The sequence below is a fragment of the Scyliorhinus canicula genome, chromosome 4 (assembly GCF_902713615.1).
Source record: "Scyliorhinus canicula chromosome 4, sScyCan1.1, whole genome shotgun sequence".
Lineage (NCBI taxonomy): Eukaryota > Metazoa > Chordata > Chondrichthyes > Carcharhiniformes > Scyliorhinidae > Scyliorhinus > Scyliorhinus canicula.
Genome location: NC_052149.1, coordinates 75,531,890 through 75,558,530, shown reverse-complemented (window position 1 = coordinate 75,558,530; position 26,641 = coordinate 75,531,890). Strand labels below are relative to the sequence as shown.

At 45.4% G+C, this 26,641-nt stretch overlaps 1 protein-coding gene across 1 annotated transcript in view; it reads left to right on the top strand.

Moving 5' to 3' along the window:
- Window positions 1-26,641, top strand: part of ror1 (receptor tyrosine kinase-like orphan receptor 1) — a 357,093-nt gene that overhangs the window by 294,099 nt on the left and 36,353 nt on the right. The window lies entirely within an intron of this gene.

Here is a 26,641-nt window from a genome sequence, read left to right as displayed (position 1 = left end):
AAAGATTGCTAATTTGTAACTCTGGAGGAGGCCGAGGCATTTGTGCAGAAACATGGACTGGGATCAAGATAACTGAATTAGGGCAGCACGGTGGCCTAGTGGTTAGCACAACCGCCTCACGGCGCTGAGGTCCCAGGTTCGATCCCGGCTCTGGGTCACTGTCCGTGTGGAGTTTGCACATTCTCCCCGTGTCTGCGTGGGTTTCACCCCCACAACCCAAAAAAAAATGTGCAGAGTAGGTGGATTGGCCACGCTAAATTGCCCCTTAATTAGAAAAAATAATTGGCTAATCTAAATTTATAAAAAAAAAAAAAATAACTGAATTATGTTGGAAGATGTATGTCTCGGGATGGGAGTATAATTTTGGTGTTTATTAGACATTTTGAACCTTTGTACTTGGATTTTTACTGTGGGTTGGTTTTGTGGGTTGGGTGTTGTTATTCATGAATCTTTTTTCTATCCTGGAACAATTAAAGTTGGGTTTAGGCAGGAGGGGCTGGTTAACAGTATGGGTTTTCGTTTTTATGCTTTTTTTTCTGTGTGGGGGCCATCTTGCTAGTCAGTTAATGGGAGCAGAGGGATGGGGGTGCGGAGGGATGGGTATATCTGCAGCTCATCCTGTGGGGAGCTTTTTAGCATGGACTGTGGTGTTCTGTTTTTGTTTTGGTTGGGGTTGGTCGTCTCTGTTTGCCTTGTTGTTTGCTGGGTTATTTGGGTGCGGTATTGATGGAAGGCAACGGTGGAGGCGGGAGCGTAGTTCTCCGATGGTGACTGTAAGCTTTTCTTTGTTCTGTCCTGAAGGGGAATTTGGTAGTGGCTCTTTGAGTAGTTGCTGGACTGCCCCACAGGATGGTAATGGCTGGCTCTAGGTCCGGGGTGGGGGTGGTGGGGGGGGGGGGGGGGGGGGGGGAGGTGGTAGATCACCCCCTAATAGGCTATCATTTGGAATGTGAGGGGGTTAAACAGCCCGATAATAATAATAATCTTCATTGATACTCCAATGAAGTTACTGTGAAAGACACCTAGTCGCCACATTCCGGCGCCTGTTTGGGTACACAGAGGGAGAATTTAGAATGTCCAAATTACCTATGTTGCTCGTTCTGGGTGAGTGTGCTTTACACTCAATTGGCTCTGTTTTATTCCTTAGCTCTAGAGTCGCCAGGTATCTTTATGATACCGCCACAAGGTTCAAGTTCAAGTTCAGATCAATGACTCAATACACCAGTTAGTAAGTTCAAAACAAGACACGTTTATTATTACACAGTTATTTACTATTCATGCATATAATACTAAGACTAAACTATTCCTACCACTACTAGGCCAATATTTATCTGGAATAAGGGAACTCCAGATCAGGGATAAATGGCCTCTTGCTTTGTTCTGGATCTGCAGGCTTCCAGTTGGTGTGGACTAAAGGGGTCAGGAGTGTCTATTCTCGTAGCGGGCGTTGTATGACACTTACTTGTCAGTGTAGCAATTGGCCAGGCCTCTCCTTCTCGCGTTCAATTCTTAGAGAGCTGTTGCAAAGGTGTTCTGCTGGGAGGAACGGCTAAGAGAGAGAGCTGGACTTGGGATCTGTCCTTTATAGGTCACAGGGGCTTTGCGCCCATCTGGGCGGACCCTGTACCTGCTTGCAATCGATTGGACCTCATACCAATCGATTGGTTTGAATTCCCCAATACTGGGGCTGTTTCCCGATCGTGGGCGGTTCTTGGGGCTGTTTGTAACTTATTGTCCGGGACTCCTGCTGGCGCCGAAGAGTCTAGCTTGACCTTTGTTATTCTTAATTGTGTCCATTGTTCCCGGGAATCACTGGGAATCGCTCAATTAATATGCGCAGTTGTTAGTTTCAGTGCTGTCTGGTTTCTTCGCAGGCAGAATACACAGAGAGATTCTGCAGCCTGCCTGTCTTTCTGACATTGTCCAATTTTCCCTGTATGCATTTCAATTCTCCATTTTATGTCAGGAAGTGGCCGGCTTCGGTGGCTACACTCAACAGCACGTCTTTCAGGACTTGTGGCAGGAACCGGAACACCCGGAGGAAACCCACGCAGACACGGGGAAAACGTGCAGACTCCACACAGACAGTGACCCAAGCCAGGAATCAAACCTGGGACCCTGGCGCTGTGAAGCAACAGTGCTAACCACTGTACAAGCGTGCAACGTGGGTGGATTGCAATCTGGATCACGCCAACCCACCCAGTCAGAATTGCACTGCGTTTCCTGCGAGAGACTACACTTAGAAATGTTTGGGGAAAGTTGGTAGGTGTGATAAAATCCTTGGGTGATCAGACTGCAGTGGTTGGGCAGTATGTACAACTTAAAAGCAGGCATGGAACTAATTGTTTGGTCTGCGCTGCCATCCATGAGGCCCAGAGTGAATTTACAGCCGCATTGGTGATTTAAACAAAGGGGGTAATAACAGATGCTTCAAACAACCATAATCTTAGCTGAACCAGCAACAGGTATGTCATTGAAATGTCAGTTGAAGTTAGTCTCAGTTCCTGGAATGGCCAGCAGAAGAATGCTACAATTTTACCGGCTGGATCGTGAGCCCGATATTCAGCTTCAATTCACTGTCCTTACCTAAGATTGAGTCACACAGACTACAGTGGTCTAAACCTCAGCGCCGCTGTACACTGAATTGGCTTGATTGATCCCTTCCAGGGTAACTGTTGACTCGGTGTCCCCAAGCTAGGGAGGAGAAACTAAAAATCAAACCAGATTCCTCTCCCAATCGCAGTGGTGTTACTTTTCATGGAAGTGTATGCCTGTGGACATCAGGTGACGACAAACTGCCCCTCACAATCAAAACGCTGCTAACCTCATGTGTGAGTTCACAGATGCAGATTAGCTTCTTGGAAGGGCTGACAGCACTTCTAGACTCTATATTCTCCACCTCGAACGCCACCTGCTTATTGACCAAAATCGCCACCCCCTTTGTTTTAAAGTCTAACCCCGAATGAAACACTTGCCCAACCCATCCCTTCCTCAACCTGATCTGATCCCCCACCTTCAAATGTGTCTCCTGCAGCATGGCCACATCAGCCTTCAGTTGCCTCAAGTGCGCAAACACACGGGCCCTTTTAACTGGCCCGTTCAGTTCCCGAATGTTCGCACCCCTCCGGCAGCCCCACAATCCGAATAGTCTATCTGCGTGACTGGTTCTCCAGATCCCCCACCTTCTCCTGCAATCGCTTCTGCTGGTCCCGCATCAGTTACATCTCCGCTGTCATCGAGGCAAACTGATCTTCATGCTCCCCCGCCAGCTCCTCCAACTTTTGTTTGCCTGCCCCTGGGCTGCCAGTCTCGTCTCAACGCGGTCAACCACTGCCTTGATCGAGTCCACCACCCAGACCAGGTCGTCCAAACTTTCCTTCCGTTGCTGGGTGAACGTCTAGTTCAAGAAGCTCACCACTGCTCCATCTACCACTGAGCTGGCAGGACCGACCCCTGCCCCTCCGCCATCTCCGCATGCATTGCCAACATCACACCTGCTCCAACCAAATTATTTCCTCTTTTTCGGGCACTTCTGGTCCGCAGCTCCATAAACTATGGGGTCAATCTCCTTTGCTCACACTCTTACACGTTTTTCCTCACAATTCCAATTGCAAACCATGGAAAAGACCGCAAAAAGACTGCCACAAGCGGGAGTACTATATGTACGACCACTCACTCCATGGCCGCCACCGGAAGTCAAACAGTAAGGATTTATTGAGCATTTAAAGTTTGTTGTGTCAAACATTTAATAATGCAATAACTAAAGTGACATCGGAATTCTTAGATGAAAAGTTACCACGCTCCTTCTAGTTTGCTGTCTTCCATCCTGGTGGCCCCATGATGCACCTCTAATTGAGTTAATGATACAACTCTAATTGGGTTATTGACTGATCATAGCTCTACCAATTAGTCATAACACACCCAAACATGAGGCAAAGAAAACCTCTTGGGACAGAAATCTTTTGCAACCATGGGTACAAAGTGATATATTCCAACCAATCCGTCAACTTAGATTGTGTCTCAAATTACTCACATATTGTACTTGTAGTAAATGCAATAATTGGTGACCACCAGTTAGCTAAGTAACAATGAGAGGTTTATTATCAATGCCAACTATATACAGAGCATGATAAACGATGTTGGCCAGGATTCTCCAAAATCCCGGAGAATTTGGGGCCTCCTGACCCAGCAATTCAGCGGTCTTCAGGCAGCCAGCACGGCGCTAGAGGAGTGCTGCGCACTGCTCTGGCGCCAAAAGGCAGTCCTGCACGGCCGGTGCATGTCCATGGATGCGCGCCGACCGTCTCCACGCTGGCGCCGGAGCAACATGGTGGAGACCTACAGCGGGCCGACGTGGAAGGAGGTAGGTCTCGGCCTGGACCCCGTGGAGCCCCCCCCCCCCCCCCCCCGCCCGCCCCCGGTGTCAGATTCCCCCCCCGCCCCTCCACCGCAGCCACGGGACCGAGCTCCCGCCGGCTGGTACCAAGTTGGAACCACGCCGGCGGGAGTTTGGCCGGTCGACCGCAGAGAATTGTTGCGGGGCATCTTTCAGCGGCCCCTGACCAGCACCGCGGCGACTGCACGGGCCTGACTGGTGTTGATTCTTCGGTCGCCGGAGAATCGCGTCAGGAGCGGCGTGGCAGGAATTTTCCGCGTCCCCAGCTATTCCCTGACCCGGCACAGGCTCGGAGAATCCCACCTGTTGTCTTTCTCAACACTGGGATCCCCCAAAAAAATCTAGCCGCAAAAGCACACGCTCTGCACCAAGATCCCCGTGCTCGTTCCCCATTGGGCGAGAGGGTTACATGACCCTTCCGATGCACACCCCCTTAAAGGGGCTCATTACTAAATCCCTCTCCCTTTATGTCTCTTATTACATCGTACATTGATAACTTATACAACTTTCAAAACATTAGCAATAATGCGAACTTTTAAGAGTTTATCTGTCAGGAGTCTTTTTCTCTCTCTCGGATCAATGTCGCTCAGCTAGTTGATGTTCCACGGTCGAGGTAACTTTGGTTGGACTTGCTTCAATTGGACTTTCTCCTGGTAACAGCACATCACTTTCTGCCATTTTCTCGGTTTCACTGAGAGCAGCAATTTGGCCTGCCTCTGGCTGATCAGCCACTTCACTCCTTGGGCATTACTTGCTGGTACAATTGGATCAGGCAGAAACACTGGCTCTCATCTCTGCAAATGATCTATGTGTTTCTTCAAAAATTTGCTCTGCACTTTCACTTCATAGGAAAGGGCCTCGCTACAACAGTTCTGAAATATTTTCTGCAGGAAATCTTGCATTTGGTTGAATCAGTGCTATCTGCTTCTCGTATCTCCTTGGGTAGTCTGTTTCTTAGAGTGACCATTCAATGTCTAAAATGTGCCCCAGATTTATTACTTCCACATACAAGCATTCTGATGTGGACAAGATGAAACAATTTGCCTTGGTCTACATTATCCAGTCCCTTTAGGATCCTATCCCCTCACTAATTTTGTTTGTTCTCTTCTGTATCCTTTCAATAGCTAAAATATCCTTTTCTGTGATTTGGCCATAAGAACTATACACAATATTGTAAGTGAGGTTGGAGCAAAGATTTAGAAAATGGTGCAATTACATCACTATTCTGGCTTTGTTGACCTTTAAAGCACAGAACGTCTGATTTGCTTCATTCGCTCGGTGGGATTTTTTGCTTCCGTTTGCGTCGGGTGGGTTTGGTGACGAGAGCGCAAAATATAGCGAAATGTGCAAAGTCGCGTTTTATGTCGGTATAAAAGCTTTCTGCGATTGTCCCTTCCCCCTTCAGTGACAGGCTGCGTTATCATTATAATAAATTAATATAAGATTATCAGGCCTTCTGCACCAGAATCGTACCTTCACATCAAAAATCCATCCATGTTGGTGTGAAGGCAGAATGGCGGGCATATCAGAGGCCACCCACCTGTGATACGTTATGGGCCTCATGACTTCCACCTGTACTATATGGCGGAAAAAGTCGCCATTGCTGTCGGCGACTTCAACATCATTTTCTCCATCCGACATCAGTCTTTGTCTATATTGGGGGAACTCCTGGCCACAGCTGCCAGCTGTGACTTATTGTCGATCAGGTCCTCTTCTTTTTAGATTTATTTTCTCTCCATTTATTTAATTGTCCCATCGTGGATTTTTGTCCCCATGTTGAACACCTTCTATTTCTTTATGTTGAATTTCATCTGTCACATGTCTACCCAGTTCCCAGTATTCTGCTTCATTTTATAGTCTATCACCTTCAATTGCTTTGTGGCATCTTCATATTTGACCATTGCAAAAGTAACTCCTAGCTCTCAATAATTTATGAAGATATTCGACAAAAAAGGTCCCAAAATGTCCCGTGTGGGATGCCATATTAGTAACATTCTCCCAGGCTGATGGCAATCCTGTACCATTACTCTCTAGGTTCTATCAGTCAACCAATGGTGCAGCCATTATAAAATGTCTCCACCGCTTTCTGCTTTATTTTCAGTTCCAGTCTCTCCATGGGAACTGTATCAAAGGCCTTACTGAAACCCAACACCACGCACACTGTCTTATCAAGATCCTCTGTCAGACTCACAAAGAAAATCAGTCAAGACTGCCCCATCATATCCATATTGGCTATCTTTCATGAATGAGGCTTTAGTGCAGTCAAAAGCACATCTGAGGGGGTGGGATTTGACTTTTGTTTGGACTCGATGGCCTTTTTTGGACAGCCTACAGTCCTCCGAGGCGGTTAAAACACATTCAAAGGCAATGAAATAAAGGCCTTGGCACAAGCCTGTTGTTGGCTCCTTTCTGTTGCTCAGCTGCTGTGTCGTTAGCATGAAGGATGCAAAACAGCTTTCCCAATGATTTGGTGCGTAAATAGTTTTGTACTAAGTCATGTTACCTCTCCCAAGAAATGATATGGCTGTTGGGGGTAGGGAGGGTGTGAACTGTCTCGATAATGCTTCAGGCATTATCAAGTGTGGGCTGGTCTTTTCCTGCCTGTTATTTTCATACGTTTATATGTAAATTTCTAGATTTAATCCCATTCTCTCCTGAGCTAGCTGACCTCAGCTAGGGCAATGGTTGTGCTTCTGCAATTGGATGGATCTGCTTCAGTTTAAGGAGGGTCGGATACAATGTGCTAGGGTTCTAACCCTCGACACTGTGCAGTGGTTTGCTGCAAAATGTGGATAGTAGATTAGAATAGGAACAGTTTGATTGGCTTTCTCCCTCCCCACCATTGATCCTCCTGGTAAACATCAATTGTGTATTCTTCCAATTGAAGATCTACGCTCAGATGAGGTAGCGGAGAGTGTCTGGAACTGAGCAACTATCTTCCAGTATGGGAGGAGGGGAAAGTATGGGAGAAGTCAGAAGAGGGGGGAAAAACACAAAAATATTTACACATACACTGAGCCTTGAGAGAAATATCTGATTACCTTCCATTACTAAGTATATATCTTGCATATTGTTATGACCGGTCCACATGTGGAGTTATCAAACTGTGTTAATCCGGGCAAGATCCCTCAATTTGTTACTGTCCGGCTGGGATATCCCCAAATTGTTATGCCCCAGGTGAGGAGGGATGAACTGTCTCCCTTTCTTTATTCAGCCTCCTCTGCTGGTCGCAATAAGATTAATCTACAAAAGGATGCCTTCCTTTACCTCTTCCCAATCCAAATGCTTAATGTTATACAATGCGCCAATTTAGGTGGGCTTTCCTGAGTTAAAGATAGAGTGAGTTTATTAACTACTAAAGGCAAGAAAATGGTTTAGCAAAAAACATGCATCTACATTCTTACAGATTACATGTGAGAATTGAGTCCAAAGTAAGTAAGCAAAAAAATGGCATCTGAAACAGTCCTTGACCCATGGGGAGTAGATGATTGAGCTTTGTGGCTGTCACAATTTAGATTCTAGTAGTGCTGACTTCAGGAGGCAAATGGTCAGTTATGAAACTCCAGAGTTGTGCATCTTGGTGGAGAAGCTACCGTCTTTCCTTTTCAGCTGTGGGGCATGGTCTAAAGGCCACGTTGTGCCCGACACGGGACGCAAAGAGGCCAGTAAACCTGACCAAGACCTCTCATGAAATTTACGATGCTCATTATGCCTCACGAAAACTCGTGAGGCATCGCAATCGTGGGCGGGAACTAGATTTGGATATTTACTTGTACAGATAAGCTCACTTAAATATGTTTGGGGCGCACGGTTGCACAGTGGCTAACACAGTTGCTTTACAACTCCAGGGTCCCAGCTTTGATTCCCGGCTTGGATCACTGTCTGTGCGGAGTTTGCACTGTCTCCCCCTGTCTGCGTGGGTTTCCTCCAGGTGCTCCGGTTTCCTCCCACAGCCCAAAGATGTGCAGGTTAGGCGGATTGGCCATGATAAATTGCCCTTAGTGTCCAAAAGGTTTAGGTGAGGTTACTGGGTTACAGGGATAGGGTGGAGGTCTGGGCTTAAGTAGGGTGCTCTTTCTGAGAGCCTGTGCAGACCCGATGGGCCGTATGGCCTCCTTCGGCACTGTAAATTCTATGATTCTATGTTCGCGCCAGAGTTATCCAAGGCGCGGGACCTAACGGCCGTGCTTTGGAGACCCTGAGTGGGTGTCTCTTAGGACTGGTTTCCACAAATGTGTGCCAGCATATTGGCACTTGGAGGGGTCTCCCAGGTGATCGTGGAACCCTGGCTGGTCAGGCTCTGGGCTGGTGGTACCCTGACATTCCGAGTAACACCCAGGGGCCTTGGCACTGCCAACCTGGGCACCCTGGCAGTGCCACCCAGGGGCCATCCTGCTAATAAATCCTGCCATAGTCCAGGCTGGCGGTGCCAATGTGCCCAGGTGGCATTGTGCCTGTGCGGGCGATCAGGCCCTGAGGGAGCCTGCCCTTAAGAGCTGGTATACGGGGGGCTCATTGGCTGAGCTCATTAGTGCAGGAAAAGAGCCGAAGTGTGACCTCGGCGAGGCGTTCGTCTCGCAGGCCCAAGAGTGAGCAGAGTCCCATTTAATAGCGGGGTCATTCTCAACGTTGCAAGCATCGGGAAATGCTAAACGTGCCTGAAACAGGATTCTGTTTCATTTACATTAAACTGTGTCCGGGGTCTTTGCTGATTTAGCTTAATTCAACAATTCGAAAGGGTGCTGCTGCTGGCTGGCTTTTCTTCTGTGTTACACACCCTCTGAAACCTCCAGCACTAGTTTTCTCTCTCACATGTATACACGCCCACATACACGCACGACAATATTTGAGAGCTACAGATAAGAAAATTGTGGAACATCTGCTTTCTTTAAATGCTTGGTGAAATTCATTTCAAAACTGTTCATGTTTCAGTTGTGTGAATGGGTGATCAGAGCCATTTGCTTGCTTTTTTCAAGTTGTTATTTTATTTTTGTTTATTTTTTTCCTTTATGAATTTCGAGTACCCAATTATTTTTTCCACTTAAGGGGCAATTTAGTGTGGCCAATCCACCTAACCTGCACATCTTTGGGTCGTGGGGGTGAAACCCACGCAGACACGAGGAGAATGTGCAAACTCCACACGGACAGTGACCCAGGGCCGGGATAGAACCTGGGTCCTCAGCGCCGTAAGCAGCAGTGCTAACCACTGCGGCACCGTGCCGCCTTGTCAAGTTTTTATAATACAAACTGATCCATCCCACATCCTTCATTGTAAACAGGCAGCATGGTTCTGTTTTCTTCATCAGTAAATACCTCTGCTGCAAGATTTAGTTTGTGTTGGTCTGCTTTCCTTTATCGTGCCCTTAAGCACTTATAAAGTGATTGAGCATTGTAATAGGGTGGGAAGAGGCTGACTATTTGAAAGGAGACCAGTACTTAATAGGAGGGAAGGGAAATATTATTATTTCAAACTGTTGTCCTTTTCCCAACTAAAAATGGTTTCGCAATGGCGCGCTGTTTTTAGCCTCTCCCTGAATTTGGCGAACATTCATCTAAGCCTCCTAGTCCTGGCGGGAATTCTCTGTTTGTCAGGATTCACTTTTCCCGCTAACAGCGCATCCCCGCCAGTGGGTTTCGCGATGGTGTGGGGTTGTTTCAATGGGAAATTCCATTGACAAGCGACGGGAAGATAATATCCTGCCGCCAGCGCACGGCCGAGAAAGCAGCGACTGGGGAACTGGAAAGTCCCGCCCCACATGTCAACAATCCTTGTTGAAAAGTGGGTATGGATGCCTGTTTTGAGAAGAACCAGTTTGAGCTCAGCTGTGATGCCACCAATATTGAATAGCCTGTCAGCATTGCCTCATTCATGACGAGTGGTCATGCACGGTAGCATTGTGGATAGCACAATTGCTTCACAGCTCCAGGGTCCCAGGTTCGATTCCGGCTTGGGTCACTGTCGGTGCGGAGTCTGCACATCCTTCCCGTGTGTGCGTGGGTTTCCTCCCACTGTCCAAAGATGTGCAGGATAGGTGGATTGGACATGATAAATTGCCCTTAGTGTCCAAAATTGCCCTTAGTGCTGGGTGGGGTTACTGGGTTATGGGGATAGGGTGGAGGTGTTGACCTTGGGTAGGGTGCTCTTTCCAAGAGCCGGTGCAGAATCGATGGGCCAAATGGCCTCCTTCTGCACTGTAAATTCTATGAGGTATTGGATGAAAAAAATGAAATGAAAATCGCTTATTGCCAAAAGAAGGCTTCAAATGAAGTTACTGTGAAAAGCCCCTAGTCGCCACATTCCGGCGCCTGTTCGGGGAGGCTGTTACGGGAATTGAACCGTACTGCTGGCCTGCCTTGGTCTGCTTTCAAAGCCAGCGATTTAGCGCTGTGCTAAACGAGCCCTCAGCTCTCCGCATTCAGCACTCGGAACCCAGCAGCAAGAGACTGTGTCTTAGGAAGGAGCCAGAGGAAAATTGAAAATGAAGGTAAATTTGTTGAACATTTGCACTCCTCACTAGTAGAAATGTCAAAATCTTGCAGTCTTATTGGTTTGAAAATACTGGGGGGATAATGCACTCAGTGTGTCTGGCTCCAGCTGATTCTCTGGAATTGGCCTCCTTCCTGCTCTCGTGATGATCTCACCATTGCAACACAATTTTAACAATACAGTATTGGCTCATAAAACTATTAAGGAGAAGCCTAAGGTTTAATTTCAAATGGACTCTTACTTACAGGAGAATACTACTTGCTGGTTCACTGCTCTCCAGCCCTGACAGTGCCTGATTTCTGTAATTCCTCAGTTTGCACTCTTGATGGCTCTGTACTAGGGGGTCAGTATCTAAACTCACTGCTTCAGCCACGTAATTCATTTTATTGAACTACCAGCTGGGATTTGAGTTTTGTTTTTTTGTGGCGAAGGCTTATTTTGAGAGACACAGAATTAGCCATTATGTACCCTTTTCCCTTTCACAAATCAGCCTGGAGCATTAGACCTGGAAGCCATACTATGTGCTTTATATCCATTTCCCTTAAGCTTTACATCTCTGTGATGAATGATCTTCGGAATAAACCCCTGGTGTTCTGAGCTCAAACTTGAGAGGCAAAAAATCTTCTTTGTGCCAACGCAGAGTTTTTAGCCAACTTTCCACCAAGAATGCTAGCAGCAAAAAGAAAAAAGGGAACATTTCAACTTCTGTGCATCTTGCAGACATGATTATCTGAAACAGTAGCTTTAGGACTTAATTTTCAAAACTTATCACTATTGAAAGTTAGACACATTGGATTGTCATATAATTTAACCCATAACTTTACAGTTTGTGAAAACTATGGAACTCTTTATCTCCCTCAGGCTTTCCTGCTTTCTAGATCTGCAAGTTTTTAAAACTCAAGTTCAATGCAATTTAACTTGCATTGTTGTTCTAACGTTTTAGTCCACTCTTTTCAAACTTGGTGATGTTTTCTGCCATGAGTTTTGGTCCTGTCCTTATGTTGATCGATGAATAATTTAACTTTTGAAGTTAGCTGAAGTCGGACATCGAGAAACGCCATGTTGTTTATTTTTATTCTTTACGAAGAAGAGAGCGAGAGAGCATTTTGTCTTGTTCCAAGAGTTGAAATCAGTGTTGAATCACACTGCTTTGTGCCTACTTCAGCCTTGTTGAGTGAGAGTTTCAGAATCTGTTTATGTTGAGGATAACAGATTGAGGGCACCCTGCCAACTGTATACAGGCTTCCAGCTTGTAGCTGTTTGCTCAATCAGCAGTAGGTTCAGACTTGGCACCACGGTAAGGGACAAGTTCCTGATTGTATTTGGCAGATTGCAAAATAGGTTAGCCTCGGAATATATATGTATTGGGGATTCAGGTTACACCCTCTTCATTTTATACAGTATTCATATTAAACATAATTATTTATTGCACTATAAATTGGGAAGAGTACATGTATCGCATGGTAGTTTTGTAAATAAAGTTTGATTTTTTTAAAGAGCATAAACATCTGTAAGTTAATAGGAAGGCAGATCGCTACACCAACTTTGTAAAATTAGCCATGCTTTAAAAGAGAGAATTAAGAAGATTTTTAATGCACTGTGTATAATTCACTGGAGCTTTCACTAACCAAAAGTTTACAAAGAATTGAAATCTTTGACCCTAATTCTCAGGAGGCTGGCTAAAGTTTTTCAGGACTTTCCACTGATGATGGACAAGTTACAGGCTTTGTTGAAATATATTTGTGAAGCTTATGCATCAAAGAACTCTGTTCTTGGTGATTCTCTGATATATTCCGATTAATGAGCTTATAATCGAGAACAGTGGGCTTTTAGATCTGGGTTAAAGTTATCACTGAGGGAAAAATATATCAAATGTATTCTATTTTGAAAGACACAGGTTACCCACGTTGATCAGGAACTATTGATTCTAATCTTCTAAGTTAGAATAGATTGCACATCATCTATGGAAGGAGCAGGATGGTTGGATTTTACTCAATCAGTACTTGCGCAGTGATTCATCAAGGCTTGTCCCTTCACTGGTTCCTTGAGCATCATCGAATTATGGCTTGCTGTGAGCATAAACCATTTTAATGAATTTTAACCAACTTCAGTTTCCCTGTCTCCAGTCCCCAGCCTTGTTCCAATAGGTATTTCAAATAACTCACCTGGCTATCTATGTTTAATAGTGACTGATGTTTCAGGATCATTTGAGTAGATGATATGGGCAATTTTCAAAATTTAACCTGGGATGTATCCAAATTCCACCATGCTCTTCATGTATTTAATATACAGCAATAAAAAATGTCTCTGCCGTTCATGCCCACTCTCCAAAGTAAAGTAGTATAGAAAAAGGCTCAAAACATTATTAACCAGCCAAATTGTGATTTAGTAAGTTGGTTGTCACCAATGTATGCTCATTCCATTCATCAGATCATGTGTGTGTGCCCTGCAAATTTGATTGTGTTTGACATGAGACAGGCTCAGTCTCTTATTGTATGCTCTGATCTGGGGAAAGCCGAAGATTCAGACCAAACGTGAATCGATACTTGCTGTTACAGTTGCATTCCAATGTGAACATTTGCACAGTAGCACAGTGGTTAGCATTGTTGCTTCACAGCGCCAGGGACATGGGTTAGATTCCCGGCTTGGGTCACTGTCTGTGCAGAGTCTGCCGTTCTCCCCATGCCGTTCTCCCCATGGCTTTTCTCCGGGTACTCCGATTTCCTCCCACAAGTCCTGAAAGACGTGCTGTTAGGTGAATTGGACATTCTGAATTTTTCCTCTGTGTACCCAAACTGGCGCTGGAATGTGGCGACTAGGGGATTTTCACAGTAACTTAATTACAGTGTTAATGTACGCCTACTTGTGACAATAATAAAGATTATTATATTATTATTTATTAAGATTATTCTCATTTTACCTCCTTACGTGGCTTGCTGTCTAATTTTGTTCTGCCACATTCCTGAGCAGAATCTTCAGACATTATGCTGCATAAAAGGTGCTATATAAATATTGTTGTTTTAATTCTCAAGGAATCTGTGTTCTTCAATATCTGTACTTCGCGATATGATTATGCCTTCCTTTAATAAATTACTTTGTTGATAACTTGGTGCTCCCTGTGCAATGGAGTCATGCAGACCAGGAAGGGCAGTGTCTTTGATTTGGTTTTTGCTTGGATAACTGATCTGAGGTGTTGCAATTGTCACCTCCTGATCTAAGAGAAGGAGAAAAAACAATTAGCAAGGGTTCTTGCTCCTTACTGACATCCAAGCGTCCCTGCTGGAAAGTGCATCTCTGGGTTACTGGTGAAGCCACATTTATTGTTGCCATTCATTCTCCAGGCCCATATATAACAAACAGTCACTTGGACAACATATTCCAGTTCCTTCAAGAGAAAAATGTAAGAGAAAGAACATTTTGAAAAAATCAGAAGATGACTGATCCCATAAGTCCTCCCACAGCCATGCACAATTAATTTCTCCTCATGCCCCAAAAACCTTTGTCGAAAATCTCTGAATGTTTACCAATGCTTGCATCGCCATTATTCAGCTCTGTTGGTTACTTTTCCCAGACAGTCCAACCGGCTGCATGGAATATTTTCTAATTTCTGGGAATGCACATCTTTATGTCGGACTGTGCGCCCTGAAATAGATTATTGCTGTATTAATGCCGGGCATCAGTTGCCATGCTTACTTTAACAGCATTGTACTGCTTTTTCTCTATTTTTGAGAACTGTTGTGTTTTCCCTTGGAGACTGTAGTTTTCTCCCCTTTTCCTTTCCTGAATTGTGACCCAAACAATCAGCAGACCGTTGTCTCTGAGGCCCAAACAGCAAAGCACTTGTACCCTGGTGCTGCTTACGTCCCTCCAGTTTTCCTTTCATAGAACATAGAACAGTACAACACAGAACAGGCTCTTCGGCACTCGATGTTCTGCCGAGCTTTGTCCGAAACAAAGATCAAGCTATCCCACTCCGTCATTCTGGTGTGCTCCATGTGCCTATCCAATAACCGCTTGAAAGTTCGTAAAGTGTCGGACTCCACTATCACAGCAGGCAGTCCGTTCCACACTCTAACCACTCTCTGAGTAAAGAACCTACCTCGGGCAGACCTCCTATATCTCCCACCCCCTTGTAACAGGTACATCCACCCGAGGAAATAGTCTCTGAATGTCCACTCTATCTATCCCCCTCATCATCTTATAAACCTCTATTAAGTCGCCTCTCATCCTCCTTCGCTCCAATGAGAAAAGCCCTAGCTCCCTCAACCTTTCCTCATAAGACCTACCCTCCAATCCAGGTAGGTAAATCTCCTTTGCACCCTTTCCAATGCTTCCACATCCTTCCTATAATAAGGTGACCAGTACTGCACACAATACTCCAAATGTGGTCTCACCAGGGTCCTGTACAGTTGTGACATAACCCCAAGGCTCTTAAACCCAAGCCCCTATTAATAAACGCTAACACAGTGTAGGCCTTCTTCACGGCTCTATCCACTTGAGTGGCAACCTTCAGAGATCTGTGGACATGAACCCCAAGATCTCTCTGTTCCTCCACATTCCTCAGAATCCTGCCGTTGACCCTGTAATCTGCATTCAAATTTGTCCGACCAAAATGAATCACCTCGCACTTATCAGGATTAAACTCCATCTGCCATTTTTCGGCCCAGCTCTGCATCCTATCAATGTCTCTTTGCAGCCTACAACAGCCCTCCACCTCATCCACTACTCCACCAATCTTGGTGTCATCAGCAAATTTACTGACCCACCCTTCAGCCCCCTCCTCCAAGTCATTTATAAAATTTCTTCCTCGATGATAGATTCCAGCATCTTCCCTACTTCCGAAGTTAAGCTAACTGGCCGATAATTACCCACTTTCTGCAGAATGCTTGCCTTTGTTGAACGGGGCATAGAGTATAAAAACTGGCAAGTCATGCTAAAGTTGTATAGAACCTTGGCAAGGCAGCTCTTGGAATACCGTTCACCTGGACATCCCTAATTCTACCCAACCGTGATCGGCAGCCTTCATTTCAGGTAGGGTCCCCAGCTGCATTTTGGGGGTGGGGTAGGGGGGAATGGATTGCGGGGCTTAAAGATAATAAGTTGAGCTTGACCTCTGCCTCAATTGGTCCGTTTTAAATATGGTATTCAGCAACGTTCTCAAAAAGAACATTTGGTCCCCCGAGGGTTCGAATATGCCAATGAGATTAGCAATATCCGTGAGTTGTGTCATCGTGCAAGACACATTAGGGTTCTGTCCATCCTGTCTGCAGGTGGTGACTGGATACATCGGGTCGGGAGCTGGATTGGATGATGCGGCCGATTCCATTTCCTGGAACAGAGGTGGGGTTCCGCAGTCAGAGTGGAATTGAGCAAGAGCAGCATAGGACGTTGTGAATAGTGTTCTCACAGGGAACAGATCAGTCCGAGGGAGAATCATTGAGAAGTCCAGTTGCTGCGAGGAAGAAGCTGTTCCTATGTCTGGATGAGCTGGTCTTCAGACTTCTGTATCTTCTGCCTGATGGAAGGGTCTGGAAGAGGGCAAAGCCTGGGTGTGAGGAGTCTCTGACAATGCTGTCTGCCTTCCTGAGACAGCGGGAGGTGTATACAGAATCAATGGGAGGATGGCAAGCTTGTGTGATGCGTTGGCCGGAGTTCACCACACTCTGCAGTTTCTTGCGATCTTGGGCCGAGCAGTTGCCAGACCAAACTGTGATGCAGCCGGATAGGATATTCTCTGTGGCACATCCTCCCTGTTGGGAAGTCCCACATCTGTTCCTGGTCCAATTAGTGCTGCTGCAACCAGGCAGCCACCTTGTTCGGAGGTAATGTCACATCTTACACGTCACAAGGCCCTAAAACATAAAAGCAAAATTGTGCAGATGCTGGAAATCAACGCCCTATGCTGCTCCCGTTTGGCCCTTGTTCCGCACGCTGTAGCCAATCACTATTTGTTGATGTACCATTGTCAATGCACTCTGTCGATTATTCTTTTGTCTACTATGTACGTACTGTGTATGTTCCCTTGGCTGCAGAAAAATACTTTTCACTGTACTTTGGTACATGTGACAATAAATATCAATCAATCAATCTGAAACAAAAAAAGAGACTACTGCAAATGCTCAGCAAGTTTGGCTGATTCTGTGGAGAAAACAGACCAGTCATTACAGTGATGGAGTCTTCTTCAGAACTAGAATGTATTAAAGGAGAGCAGCTTTTAAAAAAACAACAAAACTACCTGCACACAACAAAGATAGAATGACTAGTGAAGTGTTTAAAGAAGTGAAGATAATTAAATGGAAGATATGATATTAGCATGAGACATTATGAAGCATTTAAATGAAATCAAAGAAATAAAAGACATATTGGGCTGAATTTTCCCAGATCCATGGAATGTGGTTGGAGGTAGGGTGGGCTGCAAGGAAAATAGGGACAGAGGCATGTTGGGTAAGTTCCTTGATGCATTCCTGCCTAGAGGCGTGACCGACAAACATCATTTGTTGCTGGAGGATCATAAACTCGGTGGAAGACATTCTTTGGTCTGCCAGAAACCAGTTGGTCTTCCAGAGCAAAGAATTGTCCCCGACCCAGTGTTGCAGAATGGCACATTCCAAAGCTCAGGACTACACGCTGAGCGATGCACTAAAGCTTGGGGCAGCCAACGCAGCGACGCAATGTTGAAAGGTCGCTGTCGAAGACCTTTCAGCCATCGCGAACTGAGTGGAAGGGAATTGCATAGAACCCCTTTGGGCTGTATGACTTACATTGAATGTATACAGTGAAGATTAGGTGCCGGTTTAACTAAATGGGAATAAAGTCCCATAGTGAGCGTAGCGCCGAGAAACAATGCAATTAAACATCATTTGGGTTAGATAGCGTGCCTCAGCAGGGAATGCACGGCTGAGACTGCACATAGCCCCGTTTTCTGCACCATGTAAAAGTAAATATCAAGCATGACCCCTGTAAGGTTACCAGGTTGTGCAGGAATGATGACAAAAGGACTACAACTTAAATGGTTGACTAAAGGACCTTCAGCAGCTCTTAGATGCCATGCCTGTAACCACACTGGTGAGAACTCCCGTGCTACTGACACGTTACTTCCTGTGCACAGGTCCTAGCAATATATACATGAATACACCGACCCAGCTCCAATCCACCTACTTTCCGTTTAATAGAGGCGAGTCGAGGGGCAGGTGACCAATCTGATGTAATGAGGTAGTTGGTCATTGATATATTTTAAGGACGGTACATGCTTCCTTTTTTGCAAAATGTTTATTTTTAATGGACATCAGGCATCCTAGGAGGTGAAAATAGGCAAGAAGGGTTGTACCCATGAGATAAGTGTCTTTATGGCACTGCTGTGCGTCATGAGGAGCAGGATGTTCCCTTCTGCCCCCACGAGCTTACCTGCACACAATCAGACATATGGCAATTGCTATTTCTTTCTTCTGGATGTGCGGCTGCCCCACTGTAATATCTTATTCACCCCTCCCACCTTCCCCTGCAATGCCCAATTTTTCAATCCTCTCCCCTACCTTTATTCATTTCATCAATTTCTTTCATTACTTTAAAGATCACAACTAGATCACCGCTTAACCTCCACAATCGCACAACTGTATTGCAAATTTACCCAGGTGCTTGTATAGTTAAATTTCTTTATCCTGGATGTCATCCTGATATCTTAAATACTTAAATATAATTGCAGAAACCTTAATACAGCTTTATGGGATCTTGTTTCATTCAGAGAAATCTGACATCATATATGTTGTGTTAATTTGTAAAGTGAAACATTTTATAACACACAGCGATAGTCATCCCAACCAACAGGTAGCTTACATTTATTGGACAAAACTAGCTCATTCTCACAACTATCCCCTGTGGCAGCCCTGAAGCTACAAGGGGATTATCTGGATTACAGAAAGGTGATGCAATTTATTTTTTAAAATAATGATTTTTTATGTTTTAGTAACTTTAGAAGGGATGAGTACAATTCAGTGCCATCAAAACAAGAGTTGAATACAAACTTTCATCTATTTTCCAGTTTCACATAGTGACCATTCAACTGTGCATCAGTTTGTAAAACATTAAACTATGCAAGGTTAGAATTTATACTTCTGATTGTAAAGGATGAACACTTTTTCCGACTTTCCTTTGTCCATTTAACAGAGATAATAATAAAAACATTAATGTTGCCGTTAACATATTGGACAAAGGAATGCCGTATAAAAGTGTTAAATCTTTGACCTCTGTTCTGGCCAACCATAATTTTTAACCTTTATTCCTCTTTTGATTCTGTCAGAAAATAAATGCAAATCACAGCACACTGCAATCCTTTGTTTTTTAAAAGTGCAGAACTGCACAAATATGTGGTTTGAGGAACTAGATATTGGGGAGGAACTTTGGTCACTCCAGAAGACGTGGCTGACAGCCTGTCATTTGGAATTCACTATCTATTATACCCTCATTAGTATCACCTTTTGCATTTCCCTGGGGATGTTGATTACAAATCATAGATTCACAGCACAAAGGGAGGCTGTTCAGCCCATCGTATTTGTTCTGGTTCTTTGAAAGGTTCCTCCTTTTTAAGTGTGCGTATGTCAGTACATTCTCTTTTGAAAGTTACTGTTAAACCTGGTTCCATCACACTTTCAGGTAGTGCATTCCGAGTCAGTATGGGCAGCACGGTAGCATTGTGGTTAGCACAATTGCTTCACAGCTCCAGGGTCCCAGGTTCGATCCCCGGTTTGGGTCACTGTCTGTTCGGAGTCTGCACATTCTCCCTGTGTGTGCGTGGGTTTCCTCCGGGTGATCCGGTTTCCTCCCACAGTCCAAAGATATGCAGGTTAGGTGGATTGGCCATGCTAAATTGCCCTTAGTGTCCAAAATTGCCCCTAGTGTTGGGTGGGGTTACTGGGTTATGAGGATAGGGTGGAGGTGTGGGTTTGGGTAGGGTGTTCTTTCCAAGAGCCAGTGCAGACTCGATGGGCCGAATGGCCTCCTTCTGCACTGTAAATTCTATGATAACTGGCTGCATTTTTAAAAAATTTTAAATTTTCCACCGCCCCCCTCTGGATATTTGCCAATGAACCTAAATCTGTTTTCTATGGCTCCCCTGCCTTTGGAAACAGTTTCTCCCCATCTTTTTTGCCAAAATCCCCTATTAACTTCCAATATATTTATTAAATCTAACAAAGGACCTTTGTCTGGATGCTATAACTCATCCGTACACAGGCTAATAATCTGCATCACAGAAAAGTTGGGTGTGCCCCACAAGGTTTATTTGAGGAAAATTAAAAGTTCTTAAAAGCCACATTTATTTTTTCAGAATGAATACAAAATAAACCTAATTGTAACTGCAACTCCCAGAAACCACCAAGTCATGTTAAAAGTCTTCATCTTAAAGTCACTGTCAAGGTACAGTGAGAGTGACTGCCTTTGAGCAGTGAGTGTGGCTGTAGTCAATGGGAATGAAATGCACTTCCAAACCCACATCCTCTACCACCTAGAGGTACAAGGGCAGCAGGTGCTTATCGGAATACAACCATCTGCAAGTTCCCTTCCAGGCCACCCACCACCCTCACATCAAATTTTATCATCATTCAGCAGGGGGGAGGGTGGGGGGAGGAACAATATTTGGGGGATTATCTGGTGCCGGGGCGAGGGCCACCAAGCTAGCTAGGCAGGCTAGCTTACGGAAGCGTAGTGGGGGGTGAGCAGGTGTTAGGCTTATCAAAGGGGTTGATTTAATTTGTGCTGCACTAGAGGGGGGAGGGGGTAAAAATGTTCTGCTGACGAGGGAGGGAAATTTGTTGAGGGACAGTGAGGAGACATCATGTCCACGGTATTAAAAATAAGGGTGGCACCAAGTCAGGAGGTGGCAATTTTCGGCTTGTCTGAAGATCCGGGAATCCAGGAGGTGAAAGAGGCAGACGTTCTGGCCTTTGCCTCCCTGGTAGCCCGGAGACGGATATTATTAGCATGGAGGGACTCAAAGCCCCCTAAGTTAGAAACCTGGCTATCTGACATGGCTAGCTTTCTCTGTTTGGAGAAAATCAAGTTCGCCTTGAGAGGGTCAATGAGGGTTCACCCAGAAGTGGCAACCGTTCGTCGCCTTCTTTGCAGAAAATTAAACATCAGCAGAAGGGGGCGAGTGGGGGGTTAGTTTAGTTTAGAGTAGGGAGTTAATAAAGGTGGGACCTGTAAGGGAGAGAGCGGGCTTTTTGCACTGTTTATAGACTTATGTATATTGTTTATTTTGTCGTTGCTGTAAAACCAAAAATACCTCAATAAAATGTTTATTAAAAAAATGTTTTTATCAGCATTCCTTCACTGTCACTGGGCCGAAACCATCCCTTCCTAACAGCGGTGTACATGTACCTACACGGAACCACAGTAGTTCAAGAAGACAGATCACCGTCACCATCTTAAGGGCAATTGGGGGTGAGCAATGAATGCTGGCCTAGCCTGCAGCACCCATATCCCATGAATGATTTAAGAATCACAGTTAAAATGAGCTGCTGAGATAAAGGAAACAAGAAATATTAGGGATCATAACTAGATTCTGCTCCCCCCCCCCCCCAAGTCCTTCTCAAACAGCTGTAAAACACTGTCACGCCACCTTTCTAATGTAAAAGAACCATTAAACCATCTACTGTGTCTAAGACTCTTATAGTTCAGCCAGTCTGACAGTGTATCTCAGATACATACTTGGCAAATAGAATTGTTTAAAACAGATAGTTGGTATGGCGGGTGGACTAGACATTTATGTAGGACAAGAAAGCATGGCAAAATTGACAGCATATCTGAATGATCACCCAAAGATGTTGGTCAGAGCTTCACTAGAAATCAGGCCTCAAGTCCCATGCTAACAATGTTACCCAAGTGTCTGAATGCAGTATACCAGATACAAACTTGGAAAATTGGGCTGCAGGTCAATCCTCGGAGTAGACCAGCAGCAACACTCAATCATTTTGTGTAGCAAGGAAGCCCATTCCCGCTCCTCCTGGCGTCTCAGAATAGAAGAATAATCAGAGAATCCCTACAGTACAGAAGAAGGCCTTCAGCCCATCGAGTGTACACCGACACTCTGAAAGAGTACCCTACCTAGGCCTACTCCCCCACCCTATCCCTCTAACCCCATAACGCCACATAACCGTTGGACAATCAGGGGCAATTTAGCATGGCCAATCCACCTACCTGCACATCATTGGACTGCGGGAAGAAACCAGAGGAAACGCAGGCAGGGGGAGAATGTGCAAACTCGACACAGTCACACAAGTTGGAATTGAACCCAGGTCACTGGTGCTGTAAGGCAGCTGTGCTAACCACTGTTCCACCTTGCCGCCCTTTGAAGTTAACCTTATAGCGCGTGCCCTTTTCATTCATGGTATGTGAGCATCGCTGGCAAGGCCATAAAGTATTGCCATCTTTAATTTCTCTTGAGAAGGTGGTGGTGAGTCGTGTTCTTGAACCATTACAGTATATGTGGTGTAGGTACACCCACAGGGAGGGGTTCTTGGACTTTGACTTCCTGTGAAGGAACAGCAATATATTTCCAACTCCGGATGATGTGTGACTTGGAGGGGAACTTGCAGGTGATGATGTTCCCATATAGCCCTTGTCCTTCTCGGCAGTGACGGTCACATGTTTAGAAGGAGTCTTGGTAAGTTGTTGCTGTGCATCTTGTGGATGGTATATACTGTGTAGTGAAGGGAGTGAATTTCTACGGTGGTGGATGAAGCATGCTGGGGTTCAACTTCTTGTGTGTTGTTGGGGCTGCACTCATCCAGGCAAGTGCAGAGTATTCCGTCAAACACCTGGCTTGTGCCTTGTAAATGGTGGACAAGGGGATCAGAGGTTATGGTGAGAAGGAAGGAGAATGGGGATGATGAACATATCGGTAATGATTGAATGGTGGAGCAGACCCGATAGATCAAATGGCCTAATTCTGCTCCTATGTCCTAGGGTTTTATGGGTAAGCTTTGGGGAGTCAGGAGGTGAGTTACTCACTGCAGATTTCCTAGCCTCTGACTTGTTCTTGTAAAAATAGTGAGTGGGCTTCTCCGGCCTTCCAGCCCCGTGTTTCTTGAAGGCGGGAGATGGTGCGTTGTTCTCTGCCGTCAGGATTCTCTATTCTCGCTGCTGTGAATGTGAATTCCAACTGAAGTCACTCCACGCCACTGGGAAACCAGCGGGTGGGGGTGAGCTGCCGACAGGAGCAGAAAATCCCGCTGTCAGCAAACGACTGGAGAATTCCGGCCAATCCTTTTATGGCTGTTGCTGAGAAGTTTTTGATTAATGTTAACCCTCAGGATGTTAGTGGGAGATGATATTTCTCCAGTATCATCCAGTCATCCAGGTCTTGGTGCATATGGGCACGGACTGCTTCAGTGTCTGCGGAGGTGCAAATAGTGCTGAACATTATACAACCATCAGCGAACATCCCCATTTTCTGATGGAAGGCAAGTCATTTATGAAGCAATTGAGGATGGTTGGGCCTAGGGCACTCGCCTGAGGAACTCCTGCAGTGATGACCTGGGGCTGTTGAGAATGCCTGCAGCCTTTTAGTGCGATCACATTTATTTCAGATGAAATATCCTTTCCTCAAATACATTTTGATTCCATTTTGGAGGACGTGGGGCCAGTTTCTCTGCCCCGCCGTGGCACCTTTCTGCCTCGACCCGCCGGCGGGATTCTCCGTTATGCTGGCCGGTCAATGGGATTTCCAATTGTGGGAAACCCCCACGCCATCGGGAAACCCCCAGGCACTGGCAAAATGGAGCATCCCGCCGGCGGAGAATCCCGCCTGCGATTTGCCATATTGAATTTGGGAATGATTGTTCATTCCATGTTGGTTGGATATGAGTCAGTTCCTTCCCAAATTACAACCTTTTCTGTAAGCGGTTTTTCTGTGTGGTACTTTCAGTTGTCTATGAATTATTGGAATTTTGTGGTAGGCTTTTCCCAGGATTTGTAGGTTACTATAAGGATATTACATAAATACAGAGTTCATGAAAGTCACTCCTAAAATGTCTTCAGTTCTGATGGTAGCAATGTGAATCACATGGCTAAAGCAGCTAGTTTAGATGCTGCTGCCAAGCACAAATCAATCTAGCGAGGTATAATTACTAATTACATTGTACATATGTTTACAGTGGTGCTTTTCAAGCTTTTCTTGTTGGGAACCAATGCCTTTTTAACAGCAGTGTGAGCCACCCACTGGAAACTCTGCCAACATTGCAGGAAATTATATTTATTATATTTAGAATGGTTTCAGTATGGAAGACAAAAACCACACCAAAAACAAAAAGAAATTTAAAGACTTCAGAGGCAGCATGATCTATTGGTAGATTTCTTGGGATTCTGGAGTTGCCAGCTTGAAAATTGGTATGGCATCGGCCGCGAAGGTATAATGAATGTGTCTCTAATGCTCTTAATGCAAATACAATTCACTAACAGAAGAGCTGTTTAATGTCCTCACCGCCATCTTCCCATCTCCACCCGATTAAGTCTATTGACGGCTTATCTCTCTCACCATCAAATAAAGCCCTAAAGTGGGCAATTAATGCCCATTTAAAGACCTCATCTTAGTGCCACTGTTATTAACAGCGGGTGGGGTGCCTCACCCATGCAGGGAACATGACAGGCAAACCTGTGCCGAGTTGCTTGCAGCACTGGGGTGGAGCTCAGGGAAGTTCCTTGTTCAAAGGCGCTTGGTGCCTGATCAAGAGACCCAGTATCAGTTAGCAGGGGAACATGCTTCGAGCCAACCTCTGCCCTTGCTGCTGACCCCACTACTCTCGGGTGGGTGTAGAGCTAGCAACAGGCATTGCCTCCTCAGTGGAGCTGCTAGTCAATAGAACTGCCAGCCTCTGATTGGCTGACAGCACTCAGCAGGCAGGATTTCCTCAAACTTAGCAGAGGCCTGCCACTGTCCAGTTAAATGCCTGAGAGGCACTTAATTCAGCAGGCTTTCTCTGAAAGTGATGACAAAGGGCTCTCACCACTTTCCGACCAGTGGGAAACAGCCGATCTCCTCCTTTAAATACTCTTGTAGCAGTGCCTGGGATATTAAGACCCCTTAGTCCATAACTTGCCAATTCTTCATCGTAGCTGCATGACTGGGAAGAGTCATTAAGCAGAGACAAGGGTCGGTATTTGAGGAGGTGATGTAGGACTCACCTGCCAGCTTTCCAGTTTGCAAGAGTCCTCTGTTGCCTCTTTTAGGGACCCACCATATTAAGTGCACATAGTGACCACAATGGGTCTTCCCTAGGATCTAGGTCCACAGGAGGCAGAAGCCCCCCCCAAGAGAGAGCTGCCAGACAATCAGAGATTGGCAGCTCTATTGACCGATAGCACCACTGGGAAGCTCGTGGCTTCTACAGTTACAACACCCACCCAAGGCCTTGGCTTGTCGCTGGATCCGAGACCGTGAGTGAGTGGTGGTGGAAGCACTTTCAGGAGGAGTTCGCAGTGAGGGGGGGGGGTTGTTGCTAAGTAGCAGAGGCAGGAAGTGTGGCTCTCAGCGGGCTCTCCCTTACCAATGTCAGGTCCTTCCCTTCGATACCAGGTCCCACACTTATCAATGGCAGATTCCTCAATCAAGCCATGAATGGCTTTGAACGAGGAGCACCCGCACCCCCAAATGGACCATGCAAGCAACCCCACATGGGTTTATTTGTCAAGCTCCATGCATGGTGAGCACCCCCTCCCGGCCCCTAGGTTAATACAGGCAGCAGCAGGACGAGGCCCTTAAGTGACCATTAATTTGCCACTTAAGGGCCGCAATTAAGGTTGGAGCATCCATGAGTCGCCCTGCCACAAACTTACTCAAGGTGGAGACAGGAAGATCATGGGGTTCCCACCCGTGAACAAACTCTCCACAGGGAAAGGTATAACATTTAACTGAAGATATTTTGTCACAAGGAGGGAGGAAAGATTAGCAAAATGTAATCACTCTTATGTCGCCTTGCCCTTGCATCTAAACTGGACCAACTCCTAGACCCCAGTCCACATGGCAGTGGCACAAAGATGAAAGCATGTCTCCCAACCAGGTTCAGAACTACAGTGAAAGACAAAGGAGGAAAGAAATAGTAACAAAGCAATAGATTTAATAGGTTGCACAATAAAATTAGATGGATCAGTTTTGTCTTTAGAATGTAATCTGAATATTGTAATTTTCCAATCCTAGTTGGTAAAGGATGGAGCACTAAGCTGTACAGACCTGGAAAGTCTTGAACTTTGATCTGTATGCAGTTAGCTGATCCTCACTGAGCAGGTAATCGAAGTATTCCATGCAGGGTATTCCTTGGTGCAAATGGCCCGGCATAATGTATTTATCTATTAAGCCATTGCAAACTCAACACTGACACATATAACGTTCTTTTAGGAAAATGATTGCCCTTTCTTTATTTTCTCTGGCAGTCGATCATGTCATTCACCGACCTTCCAACCTGAATGTATATATCTTTAAAACTCAACATTATCATTGGCCCCAGGAGGAATAACAAGGGTCAGGATATTTGTTGGTGATTGAAATCCAATGGTCCCAAAAGGAGAGAAAAACATCTTGAGCTTAGGTAGCACTTTATTATGTCTCTAAGAATTGTCTCAAAATGGTTCACACATGTTCCTTCGTGTCCACTGTCTTATTATTTCAACAAACACAGCAACCAAACTGCACAAAGCATGATCTCTGAAACCATAATGCTATAGTCAGTTGGTGTTTGATGATGTTGGCCGAGATACTGGGGAGAGAC